Raw genomic sequence first — 16,104 nt, forward strand, 5'->3', positions numbered from 1 at the left:
TTGCCGATAGACGTGGTAGGAGTTTAGACTTGGCATTCCTGCGTAGGGACATTTTGTGATCACGATGACATGTTAGTTATAAAATCACTTCCTTGTCCCAATACATGCAAGAGGGAGATTCCGACCAGAGAACCACAACTAGACGCTGACTGCCTCGTTGCAGATGCTGAACCAAGATCACAGGTCTTTGCTCAGGTATGAGGGCTGATGTCTCCACAGTGATTCTAATAGGCAAGCTAGACGCTTAACATGCTGTGCTCTGAATAGAACAAGCAGAGGGAGAGTAGAAACTGTTAGACAATATGATAGCTTTGTTCTTATGTTTTACTCTCCTAGTGACTATTTCAATCCTACTGTGTTGTATGGTTCTGGTTATTGCGGCTCACGCCTTAATATCTAAAATACAGTCGTTTTATTAAAACATTATATAAAACTTATACTGTCTTTGTCATTTGTATATGAGATCATATTGGAAATAAGATAGTTGGTTTGGATCTGAGTAACCACGACTTCCCTGAGAAGTTCCAGAGATGTCATGTGCTCGGCTGCCGAATCATTCCTTCCACATGGGAGAAATGAGGCACTGCTAGTTAGCCGGAGCAAAAAACGGATTTAGGGTGACAGAGTTCTTTACACGTGGGTCAGACTCAGTCCCCCACACCGTTATAGATCCTGCTGCCTAGAAATCCAGTAGTCTCATTTAGAATAATGAGAGCCCACGCGACAGGGGATGGCACCTCACCCAGATGGGAAACTGTCAGGCCTTCGTCGCCAGTCGTGGTTCCAGCAGCAAAGAAGTCTTGCTGATCTTTCCCTCTCCTGATGAGATGGTGTTGTTCAGAAAAGTACAGAGCACACAATTCCAACTTTATAGTCCAAATGTAGATACATATGTGATTTAGTGTCTGGCCTTTGAAATTAACATTAAGGGTTTCAACTACTTAGATGTTATCTCTCCTTTGCACTGCATTTTGGCAAAGGAACAGTTTGGCACCAATTATGAGTGCCCCACAACCCAGGCCAAGGGACAAACTAGGGATCATACCTGGCTTTCAGCATTCAATGAAATATGCCTCATAAAGGTTCAAAGGACTAAGCCTTCCTCTCTGTCAGATTCCCTGGTAAAGCCAACCTTATCAGTCCCACCTTCTCCCTGACGATGATCGCAGGCCTCACTAACTAGCATTTTTTCCTGTAATGTACAAAAAAGATGCCCTATGCCAGCGGTCCGTGACACATCCCCAGGGAGTCTGCAGGCCTGGGCTAGCAGGAAGGCCCTTCTCCAGCTGGGGCATCTGACAGAAAAGTGTGTTTTTAAAAATATTTATTACTTCCTTTATGCAGCAGTTTTCACAGCACTGCAAAGCCTTGTTTTGGCAAAAATAAAAGCATCAAGATAACTCTGGTGATTAATGTATCTGCTGGAGAGAGATGGGAGTTTTGTCTAGTGGCAGTTTTGACTCAATTTAGGTAGTGCAGATGGTTAATATGCCTGCTGCAAAGAACATGTATCATGCAAAGAACAGCATTTTATGTGCATAGCACAGCCAGTTACTGCTTTTGTTGCAGATATTTTTTGTTACTGAGCAGTTCATAAGTTAAAATCTTAATCTAGCACAGTGAGATATAAACTGCCATCAAAGAGCTTCATGCAAACTGTGTGGCACAAATTATAAAGTTATGCTTTTCACAGTCTTTCATTTTGCTTATGCTGCTAAAAAAGGTTTGCTTGCGTAGTAATAAGTCATCGCTAACTACTATATTTTCTGAATCCTGAGTTTTTGCTTCTCCAGACCAAGCACTCTTAGAAAATGCCTACCAGTGTGGATGACGTGAATCCTACTCCTTGTAGTTCCTGTAAAGTGCTCTAACACCCTACACTGGTATGAGAGGTGCTATAAAACGAATCACATGTGACAAAGAAGTTATGGAGAGTAGAGAGGGCCTCATGGTTTTACTTTCTTTCCCCACCCACATATTTATGTGAAAAAGTTTTCTCAGATCTTATCTACCTAAAAAAAAAAAAAGTTGGGAACTATAGAATCTAGCCTGAGGATTTAGCTTTCCTAAATAAAACGAAACATTGAAAAGTTAGTCTCCAAGTTGCAGTGCCAACCTTCCCATTAAACTTTTTTGATTTTTGCATATTTTTTCAATATAAAATAATTCTATCTTTAGTAATTCGAGTATTTGTTTGGTGTGTAGTTGTTTGTGTATTTTTTGTGAATTACTGTTATAATGTTGAAATTTAAATCATACAAATTGCTTGGGGGTCCCTGGCTTCCAGTAATGATTCAGTGGGGGTCCTCAGAAGTCAAAAGGTTGGGAACCACTGCCCTATGCCTCTCCCCTCAGTGTGTGAAAAGCTTAGCTCTCCAGATTGTTAGCAATACAGATCTCCTATTTTGGGGGTGCAGTCCTCAACTCATCGACCTCCATGCTATGTAGCAATCACTGGCACACACGTGCATCCCAGCACACGTGGAAGTATCACACCCTGTCCCAGCATGCACACTCAAGTATCACACACTGTCCAGCACTTTACACAACCCATGCAGGCCAAGGGGGAGTTAAGTATACAGCTAAGGAACTTTACACGAGTAGGCCAGTAGCCCATTCCTGTGATACAGATAAAAACGCCTTTTCACATTTCTGATTCTTTTGAGAGCAGAAATGATTTTACTGTCAGCACCATGCCCGTGTATTTTTTTACTCTATTCAAGGGCAATGGTCCTCTACCTTTATGAATGTATCGCTTGGTGCACCCCTCCCAGTATAAACAAATTATTTTGTGATATAGGCTTAATTCATGGTCTACACCATGGTACATGTTCGGTCATGACCGAAAATCAGTAACCAGATATTGTGGCATCTGGGGCACTCAGTGTAGGGGTGCATGTCTGCCATCATGCAGAAGACTATTCTGTCCTCACAGATGTGAACCATGAAACAGGAATAAAGACTCATCAACTACTTTTGCCAGGCAAAATGAAATGCTGTAACTGTTGCTTAAACCATCCTAGCTCTTACTGAACCAGAAGTGTCTGGAACCTTCTGGTTCCTTTTAGAATGCTCTGGCTCTTCTAGAATGTTCTAGCTCATTCCACCATGCCCAACAAGTACTGATCTGTGTTACCATGTGACTACACCATCCTTCACCTCCTCAGCTGCCACTGGGCCATGTGCCACAGTCTCCAAGACTGACCCACAGCAATCTTAAATCATGAAACCTGAGAAATAAGGCTGCACCCCTGCAACACTTAACATGATCTCTGGGGAGTATGAACTCCAGAATTCATGTCAAGTTCAGAGAGGACCTGGCTTCATAGTTTGGGCTGGACTGGTCAACCTGGAGCAGGGCCAAGGTATATTTGTATATAGATGGGTGTAACCTGAGGTGGTATGAAGGACAAAACAAATTATGGTCTGGGGTGCAGCTCCGAGTAATGACCAGTGGCTGAGATTAATTCAAGCATCTCACCCAACAGTTTTTGTATTCTTCATTGAGATTTTGACAGGTATGCCCAGAAGTGGGTCCCATGCTCACTGTGTAATTGGAACCAGCTGCACCAGACTGGAGAGACCGAAAGCAGTCTTGGATTGTTTGTATTTTGGTTCACAGAGGACTTTGCTTTTCAGTGTTTCTATTGGAACGGGATCAAGACTGTTTTAAGTATGGCTGACTCTAGTTGAACGTGGCAAAGTGGAGGAGGCAACTCAATGGACTGCGTTGTAGCCCCAAGTATTTACCAGTGGCTGGGATTCATTCAAGCATTCCAGCCATCACTTTTTTGTACTCTTCAGTATCTATGAATTGGCACTTCAGTAGATACAGTGAGATTGCACTAAATAAACATACAATGCGAGGGAGATGCATTCCTGCACCTCTGTTACCTGATTTTGTAGGTCTCATACAGTTGGACATAATGCTTCCAAGAGTGCTTTGGTATCCAAAACTCCACCAAATATCACCTGCTGGACTGTTAAGAGCAAGTCAAGGTCAACAGCCACTGTGTTTATCCTAAGCACATGGGTTTAATGTGTCTACATTATTGCTGAAATCAGTACAACACGTTTTTTATTGGGGGTATTATCATCCATTTGATGTTTTGGTGGTTCCCCTGGAGTTGTTGCCTGGTTTGTCTCTTCCTGGGATGGCATTGTGGGTTTTGTTGCTTTAAGCTTGCTCATGCTGTACTTGCAGCACAACTGTTTAGGGGATGGTGTACCCAGTGGCCCTAGGTATAGTGTTGCACCTGGACAAGTCAGTGTGTTGAGTGCTCTTAATTTATCTGGCACCCCTTGCTGTTGGTGTGTCTGTTACACTATGCTCCTCTACACGTGGATAAAGAGTGACCAGTTCTGGCATAATCACTGATATCCTACTCTGGGTTCCCCCACTTTGTAGTTCACCCCTTTAAAGTTGTCTCACTTCTGATTCCTCTAGTATTCCAATGTTTATTCAACCATGAGACAGAAAGGGAAGGAAGTATTGTAGAGTAGGGTGAAGATGTAGGAGTAGTGCAACATAGTGCCCTCAGTCCTGCCTTTACTGCCAAATAATGCTTTATTTTCGGATCACCACACAATTACTGTAAATTTTTGATACAACCACATTAATTCACATTCGTGCCCCTTTTTGTTACTTCGACCATGCAGCCTTCTTCACTGCCTAGTGGTTTGTGTTCTGGGATAGTGTTCAGGTCCACTCCAAACTTGATCTGCACCTTGTTCGCTATTTCCTTCACCAGTGCTAAGCATCAGCGAGATTCCACTCAGCCATCTTCCAGTACTCTGTCTTAGACCCCAGCTCCTCTGAGTGGGGGAGGGTCTTACAAGCAAAGCCTCCCAGCAGTGCGGTAGACCACACAGTGCCCACTCCTCTGCCACATTGTCTGCGAAGCCTAGTTCCTCTCTTAAGCCAGAGAGCTCCTCTTCTTTTGGGGGCAACATTCTCTCTCTCTCTGGCCTTGATGTCACACCTGTGCACCCAGTGCCAGAAGGGCTTGAGTTCTCTCTTCTGCAGTCCTCCGGTTTGAGCATCAAGTATGTGCAGGCCCACTACCCCATCTATCACCAGGCCATGCACCTCCAACCTTTCAGTCCCTTCTGATGTACTACCTGTGTGCACTGGTAGTCCTCCATGCAATCCACACTGCTATATGCCAGTGCTCCAGTGGTGCACTAAGTCAATTCCATGGTGGCTACTGGTAGGAAGTCAAAGCCTTAAATGTGGCGTGTCATATCAGTTTAATATAAGATTCTTTATGAGTGGGCTGGAACAACGGGGTTGAGGGACTACTCTGCCATCATACATGGCCACCCTGTTGGGGTGTATGGTTACCTAGGATGTCTACTTCTATCGTGAAGATTTTGTTTTTGAAAATTACATTAGTGTCTTGCAATACTGATTTGAGGTGGTGGGAACCCCTTTGAGAGCATCTGGTTCAGTGACTTCCTTTCCCTCGTCTAGAAGAATGCCTGATTCATTTGCTGAGCGTAGTATTATTTCTTCACCTTCAGCATTAAACTGTGGTATTCCTTCATGTGTTTTATAGGTCTTCTCGTGATTTGTTCATTGGAATTTTATTTTCTATCATTCTAATTTCTACCTCACTTGATTCATTTTAGCTCCATTCAAGGTTGAACCAATGGTTAGCCTTTTAATTACTTGATCTTAATTTACTTGATCTTAGTTTTCTGATTGGCAAGGGTCTCACCACATCCAGAGGTTTAAAAATGTTTCGATGTAGAATCTGTAGCAAGGGTTCTGGGCTAGTGACTGCATTGAGTTTGTTTGAACTGACCATGTTGTGAAATTTTACATTTGTGTACTTACACTAGGAGCTGGCTGAAAAATCAATCAGAACAGTCAGTCCATGATTTAGATTCAGGCTTTGGCCACAGTCTTTGTGAAGGTATTCTTACAGGCCACATGCTCAACTGTCCAACTTACTTGAATATGAAAAAATTCTTCCTTGGTTTATTAAAGGTCTTGCTGATTCAAATACAGACTCCCTGACTAGAGTGGTATGGGGCCCAAGGAAGGCATCTCACTAATAGCTAATAATGTCCATCATAGCAACCCATCTTTTTCCTCTCTCCCCCAGGGTTAAATGAGATGCTGCAGCTATGATAGACTTGACAAATGAAAAATAAGGTATTACTGTCACTGTTCCCTCTAATTTTGTTCCTCTGTCTGCAGTAATGAATGATCTCTGTGCACCACAGACTAAGCTGTGTGCACCTGTTCTGCTTTCCCTCTTATCTCATAACCGAGCTTACAGAACCTCTCTGGAATGCACTTCTCAGTTTAAAGAAGACCTGTATTGTTATTAATTCCCCACCGCAAGGTTCCTGAGAGGTGAAATTAGTAGATTGGAAGCACACTTTCAAAAGTAGTTGCAGCAATGAAAGCAAAATATATCAAAGTACTTCTCAGTTGCAATGTACACAGCAAATAGATGTGATTATATTATAGCATAACTTCAAAGCAAAGCATAAAAGTCAAAATTCATCACCGTATGGGCAAGGGTGTAGGGCCTATATTCAGCTTCATCTTTCTGGAGTCTGCAAGTTGTTGACTCCGGTCAACTGCGAGAAAGAGATTTTCTACCCAAACGGGAGACAGGAAACTGACGTCTAGCTCCTGTCTGAAGTCAAAGCAGATTCAATCTACCTCACCGTAGTCCAGAGTCATCCTTAAAAGCAAACTCAGTGTGAGAACTGAAGAAACTTGGAGAGTGGCCAATTCTCCTGAGCTCCCTCGCTCTCAGACTGGATTGCGAGGTAAACACAAAATCTACGTGCTCTTATCAGCTAAGGTCTGGTGTGAAGAAAACAGCTTGGTCCATCTTGTGGAAAAACACAGCTTGGAAAAACACAGCTCATCTGCAATGTCTCAACTGCAATGTCTAACCCCACGTTAAAGCCAATAGGCAGCTAACCTAAATATCAAATGTAATGTCTAATGTCATGTCAAAGCCAATAGGCAGCTAAACTGAATACAGAATGTAGTGGCTAATGCCATGTCAAAGCCAATAGGCAGCTAAACTGAACAAAACATATAATGTGCTACTGGTGAACATTGAGCAACTAATATGCGCAGTGGTGAAACACAATGTCATTGGTCAAACACAATTAATAGCATCACAGCACCAAAGACATGGAGCAAATCCTTTGCAAGCGAGTGCAAAACACAGGGCCAGCTTTAAGGCAGTGCGAGCGGTGTGGCTGCACCAAGTGCTCACCTGGATTTTGGGGGGGGGCGCTGACCTCAGGGTGGCACTGTGTTTAGCAATGACTTAGAAACTTGCGATTTAAAAGAACCTCCTGTAAAGTTCCTTGTGCGTCCAGCCTTCAAGAAGCAATTCAAATGTAAAAATACCTTTTGTGATTAATGTTCCTGCTAGGGAGAGAGATGGAAGTTTTGTCTAGTGGCAGCTTTGACTCGCCATAAAGTAGCGTAGAGGGTTAATATGCATGCTGAAAAAAACAGAACTATATTTTATGTGGATAGCTGAGTGGATTAGTAAAGCCAGTCATTACAAGCGCTTTAAAACAAATGAATGCATGTGAAAGGGAGGCTATGGAGAAATGAGGGGTACATTTCCCAGGTGGTAGTTAGGGAATCCAAGGAGGTCACAATAGGGTGGGGGGGTGCCAAAAAAGACTGCCGCTCTGGGCGCCACCAGCACTAAAGCTGGCCCTAGCACCATATAAGCTACCAAATGCAAAAATTAGAGCTTTTGATTTACACTGCCATCTAACTGTCTATTACAAGGCAAACAGATTTACATTCACTTGACAGCTGATCTGTCAATCCCCCCACCCGTATTGTCTCTAGACTCGAACAGTGGAATATTTAGGATCCAGCAAAATAAAAAAAAACATGAAAGAAAGGTTCTTTCTCCATTACGTCTGTCTATTTCAGTAAATCACACATTGGTGGAAACTTTTTTTGTCCAGACATCAATACTTGGGTTCACCCCCATGACATGAATAAGCTGCTTCCTAGTAGTTGTAGAGTCTGTCCAGCCATGGAGCCAACTCATCTATGGCTGCAGTGTCCACCTACAGCAATAAAATCAGCAAGAACTGTAATGTTGAAAGTTTCATGTTGGGACTGCTGAGAATCCACTTAGTGTTTATCTTAATAAAGATAATTATTAACCATCTAAAACCCCATGCCCAATAAAACCTGGCTACTACTTAACTTGTGATCCATCAGGTGCAGGTTATAAGATGCAAAGGAACATATATGCCTACTGTATTTCATTCACATTCACTCTCATGCGTAAACACTACTAAAATTTAACCATTATAGCACAATTGGAGCACACCTTCAAATCTCATGCACTACACTACACACACTACACATAGTCTACACTATATAATAATACTCTACCCATTATACATCACTACTAAGTTATTCAACCACCCAGGAAGTGGTTTGGGGGCCCAGGGGGGTATGAAGCGCTACATAAATACTATAATTCAATATTATTTAATACAGTACTTATGCCTCACTCTGTTAAAGTCAAACCCTTTGCTACACTGGAGGCACTGTTGTGGTCATTGAATTCTCCCAATTCAGTGAGATCGCTTGAAATTATGTTGCATTTCTGAGGACTATGTTGGGAGTAGGGAAATCAACATTCACTAGCTGCATAGCTTAAGGAGACACAGCTTAGATACAAACTGGGGGTGAAGTCCTTAACTGGGAGACAGTGGATGACTCCACGTGCTGATGAGACATGGTCTGACCTAATCAGCCATTGAGTGATATGCTTTCTGTGTTATGTCCCAAATTAAGACATACGTTGTAGGAAGTTGGCTCTGTATGTGCTATTTCAAAGTAAGGAATAGCATGCACAGAGTCCAAGGGTTCCCCTTAGAGGTAAAATAGTGGTAAAAAGAGATAATACTAATGCTCTATTTTGTGGTAGTGTGGTCGAGCAGTAGGCTTATCCAAGGAGTAGTGTTAAGCATTTGTTGTACATACACATAGACAATAAATGAGGTACACACACTCAGAGACAAATCCAGCCAATAGGTTTTGTTATAGAAAAATATCTTTTCTTAGTTTATTTTAAGAACCACAGGTTCAAAATTTAACATGTAATATTTTGTTTGAAAGGTATTGCAGGTAAGTACATTAGGAACTTTGAATCATTTCAATTGCATGTATACTTTTCAAGTTATTCACAAATAGCTACTTTAAAAGTGGACACAGTGCAATTTTCACAGTTCCTGGGGGAGGTAAGTTTTTGTTAGTTTTACCAGGTAAGTAAGACACTTACAGGGTTCAGTTCTTGGTCCAAGGTAGCCCACCGTTGGGGGTTCAGAGCAACCCCAAAGTAACCACACCAGCAGCTCAGGGCCGGTCAGGTGCAGAGTTCAAAGTGGTGCCCAAAACGCATAGGCTTCAATGGAGAGAAGGGGGTGCCCCGGTTCCAGTCTGCCAGCAGGTAAGTACCCGCGTCTTCGGAGGGCAGACCAGGGGGGTTTTGTAGGGCATCGGGGGGGACACAAGCCCACACAGAAATTTCACCCTCAGCGGCGCGGGGGCGGCCGGGTGCAGTGTTAGAACAAGCGTCGGGTTCGCAATGGAAGTCAATGAGAGATCAAGGGATCTCTTCAGCGCTGCAGGCAGGCAAGGGGGGGCTTCCTCGGGGAAACCTCCACTTGGGCAAGGGAGAGGGACTCCTGGGGGTCACTTCTGCAGTGAAAGTCCGGTCCTTCAGGTCCTGGGGGCTGCGGGTGCAGGGTCTTTTCCAGGCGTCGGGACTTAGGTTTCAGAGAGTCGCGGTCAGGGGAAGCCTCGGGATTCCCTCTGCAGGCGGCGCTGTGGGGGCTCAGGGGGGACAGGTTTTGGTACTCACAGTCGTAGAGTAGTCCGGGGGTCCTCCCTGAGGTGTTGGTTCTCCACCAGCCGAGTCGGGGTCGCCGGGTGCAGTGTTGCAAGTCTCACGCTTCTTGCGGGGAGATTGCAGGGTTATTTAAAGCTGCTCCTTTGGATAAAGTTGCAGTCTTTTTGGAGCAGGTCCGCTGTCCTCTGGAGTTTCTTGTCGTCGTCGAAGCAGGGCAGTCCTCAGAGGAGTCAGAGGTCGCTGGTCCCTTTGGAAGGCGTCGCTGGAGCAGAGTTCTTTGGAAGGCAGGAGACAGGCCGGTGAGTTTCTGGAGCCAAGGCAGTTGTTGTCTTCTGGTCTTCCTCTGCAGGGGTTTTCAGCTAGGCAGTCCTTCTTCTTGTTGTTGCAGGAATCTAATTTTTCTAGGGTTCAGGGTAGCCCTTAAATACTAAATTTAAGGGCGGGTTTAGGTCTGGGGGGTTAGTAGCCAATGGCTACTAGCCCTGAGGGTGGGTACACCCTCTTTGTGTCTCCTCCCAAGGGGAGGGGGTCACAATCCTAACCCTATTGGGGGAATCCTCCATCTGCAAGATGGAGGATTTCTAAAAGTTAGAGTCACCTCAGCTCAGGACACCTTAGGGGCTGTCCTGACTGGCCAGTGACTCCTCCTTGTTATTTTCATTATTTTCTCCGACCTTGCCGCCAAAAGTGGGGGCCGGGGCCGGAGGGGGCGGGCAACTCCACTAGCTGGAGTGTCCTGCGGTGCTGTGACAAAGGGGTGAGCCTTTGAGGCTCACCGCCAGGTGTTACAGCTCCTGCCTGGGGGAGGTGTTAGCATCTCCACCCAGTGCAGGCTTTGTTACTGGCCTCAGAGTGACAAAGGCACTCTCCCCATGGGGCCAGCAACATGTCTCTAGTGTGGCAGGCTGCTGGAACTAGTCAGCCTACACAGATAGTCGGTTAAGTTTCAGGGGGCACCTCTAAGGTGCCCTCTGGGGTGTATTTTGTAATAAAATGTACACTGGCATCAGTGTGCATTTATTGTGCTGAGAAGTTTGATACCAAACTTCCCAGTTTTCAGTGTAGCCATTAGGGTGCTGTGGAGTTCGTGTAAAACAGACTCCTAGACCATATACTCTTATGGCTACCCTGCACTTACAATGTCTAAGGTTTTGCTTAGACACTGTAGGGGTACAGTGCTCATGCACTGGTGCCCTCACCTATGGTATAGTGCACCCTGCCTTAGGGCTGTAAGGCCTGCTAGAGGGGTGTCTTACCTATACTGCATAGGCAGTGAGAGGCTGGCATGGCACCCTGAGGGGAGTGCCATGTCGACTTACTCGTTTTGTCCTCACTAGCACCCACAAGCTGGCAAGCAGTGTGTCTGTGCTGAGTGAGAGGTCTCCAGGGTGGCATAAGACATGCTGCAGCCCTTAGAGACCTTCCTTGGCATCAGGGCCCTTGGTACTAGAAGTACCAGTTACAAGGGACTTATCTGGATGCCAGGGTCTGCCAATTGTGGATACAAAAGTACAGGTTAGGGAAAGAACACTGGTGCTGGGGCCTGGTTAGCAGGCCTCAGCACACTTTCAATTGTAAACATAGCATCAGCAAAGGCAAAAAGTCAGGGGGTAACCATGCCAAGGAGGCATTTCCTTACATACGTGTACAAAAAGACCAAGGGCTTGATTTAGAGTTTGGCGGAGGGGTTACTCCGTCACAACAGTGATAGATATTCTGTCTGCCGAAATATAAATCCCATTATATCCTATGAAATGTATATTTCGGTGAATGAGATGTGATGGATTAACCCTTCTGCCAAACTCTAAATTAGGCCAGAAGTCTGTTATTTAGTTAGAAGGAAATAGTGTTTTAGCCCATCAGATACCGATGGTAAACAAAAATATTAACTACAGATTTGGCCCAGTAACCACTCACTTGGCCCAACCCCTTGGGAAGTCCTCCTAAATAACATTTAAAATATATCATGCTACCATAATATAGTTTAATACTATCAAGCCCCAAAATCTCAACAAGTAAACGATACAGGTAAATGACAATATAGATATATTTCTTGGATTTTTGTCCCTTTACACTGGTTTGATGAACCTCCGTGTAACTTTGCAGAACCTTTGCACATGTTTTATTGATGGAAGATTAAAGGTTTCATGGTGTTTGGTCAAGGGGGTGCAAATAAAAAAGGGGGTTTCCAAAACACGCAACATACATTTTACATAGACTTCTGTATTTCACTTAGTGGCAAAACAGCTCAATGAATTGCAATGAAACTTCACAGCAATATACATTAGACCATGGAGATGATTCTATTTGCTATTGCAAGCGACATTAAGAAGTGGTTATGAAGTTACAAGGGCCAACAACTTAGTTGTATCTTGTAGCACAATACTGATAAAGAAAACAAGGAAGCCCAAAAAGTAAACTAGACTGCATATGTTAAGTTTCAGATTTACTACATGAACAACTGAAAGACTCATTTATGGTCACATGTTAATGGAAACCTATGAACAAATACATACAAAATAGAATAGGTCCTAATCTACATACGTTTTATTTGCATCCTCACTAGCTCACAAAACAAATCTGGACCAACAAACCAAACAAATTTTTCTTATGTACCCCATGCAACAAAATTAGAAAATGCCCTAGCAGAGAATCATACAAACCACTATTTAGAGGACATGATAATTGGCCACTCAGAAAAAAATAATAACCTTGATTTTTATAACAATGCTTGCCTTTCATTCACTTTGGCCTTTATATATAGCACAATCCTACTAAAAAGAGTAATGAAACCCAAACATAAACTAGACTGTATATGTAAAGTTTCACATTTACTACATGAATACCTGAAAGGCCCATCAATGGTCACATGCTAATGGAAACCTATAAACAAATACATAACAAAAAGAATATAGCTGAATTTATTTACATTTTCATTGCATGCTCTCTTGCTCACAAAAGAAAATGGTGTCCTTGTGTGCTCCTGTGCAACAAAATAGAAAAGTGACCTAGCAGTGAGCTATACAGACTACTATATGTAGTACATGATAATTGGTCATTAGGAAAAAAAAAAATCGTAATTTTTATAACAACAACAATTGGCTTTCTTTCACTTTGGGCTTCATATGTAGCTAAATCCTACTAAAAGTAGCATGGAGGTCCAAAAAATAAACTAGATTGCGTATGGAAAGTTTTAGAATTACTATATGAACAGCTAAAAGACACGATTATGGTCACATGATTATATAAACCAATAAACAAATACATAACAAATACAATAGATGAAAAGAAATCACAATAAATCTGATTTCCACTCAGTAATTATAGTTAGTATTCCCAAAGATAGGAATTCCATGGATATTAGCTCCCTCATGACTTTATACTCATTTGATGAATAACCAAACAACTTTCCAGACCTATAGCATTGTCTACATTTTGAGATGATGTAAACGTCTGTGGTGAATCGTTAAGGGGTGCAAAGATAAAAGAGGTCCCAAAATGTGTTTTCCACCAATGTATTTCCACAGACTATTGTATTTGATGTTGCATGAAAATGGCTTAATGGATTTACATGAAATTTGGCAGGATTATACATTATGGTGCAAAGATGATGCTTTTGGGGTAATGGAGTTAAGTAGAGTAAGTATTTTTTAAGTTATAAGGTATTCAAAGTTAGTGATAACCGTCACTGTGGCACCTTCATGGAATTTCAAACATTTTTGTGAAACTACCACGGTGTATGGTCGTAAACTTATTTAAAAACATATGAAAGAAATAAATACATTTCCTTACCTACTGCCACTTTAATAAAGTGGTAATATGAAGGGACTTACTGCTTACCTATGTCTAAGGCCGTAACACTGAACACAACCAAAGTGTAGTAAAACACTATGGATGCCATTTTATTCTCTAAAAACAGCCATTACTCAATTATATACCGGCTTGACATCACTATGTACCATGGTATACTGCAAAGTTATCACGTTATACCATGGCCCAAAATATAACTAAGGCTAAAGCCTTATGTCACTCATGGTGTCGCATGGGCAAAGCAATACTTAAGTCAGATTTACAAAGGAACACGAAGCCACCATGCATGGTTCTGCATTGATTGGTAAATCTAGAGAAATGCAAGGCAGCGCAAATCACTGTTTTGCTTTTCTCTGAACATCTACATTGCTGCTAAATTTCACATACATCCATATGCCTTGCCACTGTATCCACTCCACTATGCGCTATTGTACTCTATGCCACTCCACTCTACATATCTCCACAGTATGAGACTCCACTATACCCCAGTCAACTCTATGCTATTACACAATACACAATGCCACTGTATGCCACTACACTCTATGCTCTTACATTGTACGCACCTCTGCTTTATGCCACTCTAGTCTACGTCACTCCACTGTATGCCACTCCACTAGATGCTGCTCCACTGTATGCTATTCCACTCTACACCTTTTCATGGTACACACTCCACTCTATTCTATCCAACTGTATGCCATTCTACTCTACAACATTCCACTGTACACCATTTCACTGTATGCCACTCCACTGTACGCTACTTCACTCTACGTCACTCCAGTGTGTGGCATTCCAGTCTATGCCAATTCATTCCAAGCTATTCGATTGGATGCCCCTTAAATGTATGCCACTGCACTGTATGCTATTACACTCTACGCCACACCACTGTACACCACTCCAGTCTATACCACTCCATTATACGCCACTCTATGCTACTCCACTATACAGTATTACACTTTACGCCACTGCACTGTACAACACTCGGCTCTAGACCGCTCCACTCTGTTTGAATACACTGTAAAAACTCCACTCTACATCTTTGCACTGTACGCCAATGTACTGTATGCCACTCTGCTATACGTTTCTTCCGTATATGCTATTCCACTCTATGCCATTCCACTGTATGTCACTCCACTGTATGCTATTCCATTGTATGCCACGCCACTCCAGTGTATGCCACTCTAATCCACCCCACTCCATTTTACGTTACTCCATTGAAACCACACCACTGTATGCAATTACACTCTATCCCATTTCAGTATACACCACTTCAGTCTACACCACTTCACTGTACTTCACTGTACCGTAAGCTACTCCACTATCCGCTATTCCAGTCTATGCCACTCTACTATATACCACTCACTCTACTCTCTTTTACTGTATGCTACTCGACTATACCCTATTCCACTCTATACTACTCTTGTGTACCCCACTCCATTCTATGCTAGTTTGTTGGACACCACTCCGTTCTAAATCACTCCCCTATTTGCTATTTCCCTCTACCCCAATTCACTATATACCACTCCAGTCTACATCACTCCACTGCACGCCACTCCACTCTATGCTAGTCTACTCTACGCTAGTCCACTCTGCTTTTCTACTCTATGCTATTACATGTACGTCACTCCACTCTATGCTATTACAGTGTATGTAACTTCAATCCTTGCCCTACTACTGTATGGTATTCCACCCTACCCCACTCCACTGTGTGCCACTCCACTGTATGCTATTACACTCTACATCACTCCACAATACACCACTCCTATCTTCACTACTTCACTGTACGCCACTCCACTGTATGCTACTATACTATAGGCTATTACACTTTACGCCACTCCACTGTATGGTACTGCATGAAGCGCTATTACACTCTAAGCCACTCCACTGCATGCCACTCCAGTGTATGCTACTTCACTGTACGCTTTTCCACTTTATGCCACTCCACTGCACGCTACTCATCTCTGTCACTCCAGTGTACTCTCTTCCACTCCACAAATCTCTACTACACTCTATGCCACTCTACTAGACTCTACTCAACTCTATCCCCGTACACCCCACTGTCCAAATTTATACTTGACTCTATGCCTGTGCACCCTTTTGGTCAACTCTCTACTCCACTCTGATGGTTTTCAACACTGTACGACACAGCACCCCACTCTACTGTACAAGATTCCACTTATAATAGTTTCCTCGACTACTGTTCACCACGCCAATGTGTGCCACCTCACTCCACTCTATGCCACTCCACTGTAAACCACTCCGCTGTACACCACTCCACTCTATGCTATTCCAATCCACTCTTCTACACCCCACTGTACAGTATTCCACTGTAAAGTATTCCATTGTATGCTACTCCACTTTATGGTAATCCACTCTACGTCACTGCAGTGTACACCACTCCACTTTACACTGCTCCACTGTCTGA

The sequence above is a fragment of the Pleurodeles waltl genome, chromosome 1_2 (genome assembly GCF_031143425.1).
Source record: "Pleurodeles waltl isolate 20211129_DDA chromosome 1_2, aPleWal1.hap1.20221129, whole genome shotgun sequence".
Taxonomy (NCBI): Eukaryota; Metazoa; Chordata; class Amphibia; order Caudata; family Salamandridae; genus Pleurodeles; species Pleurodeles waltl.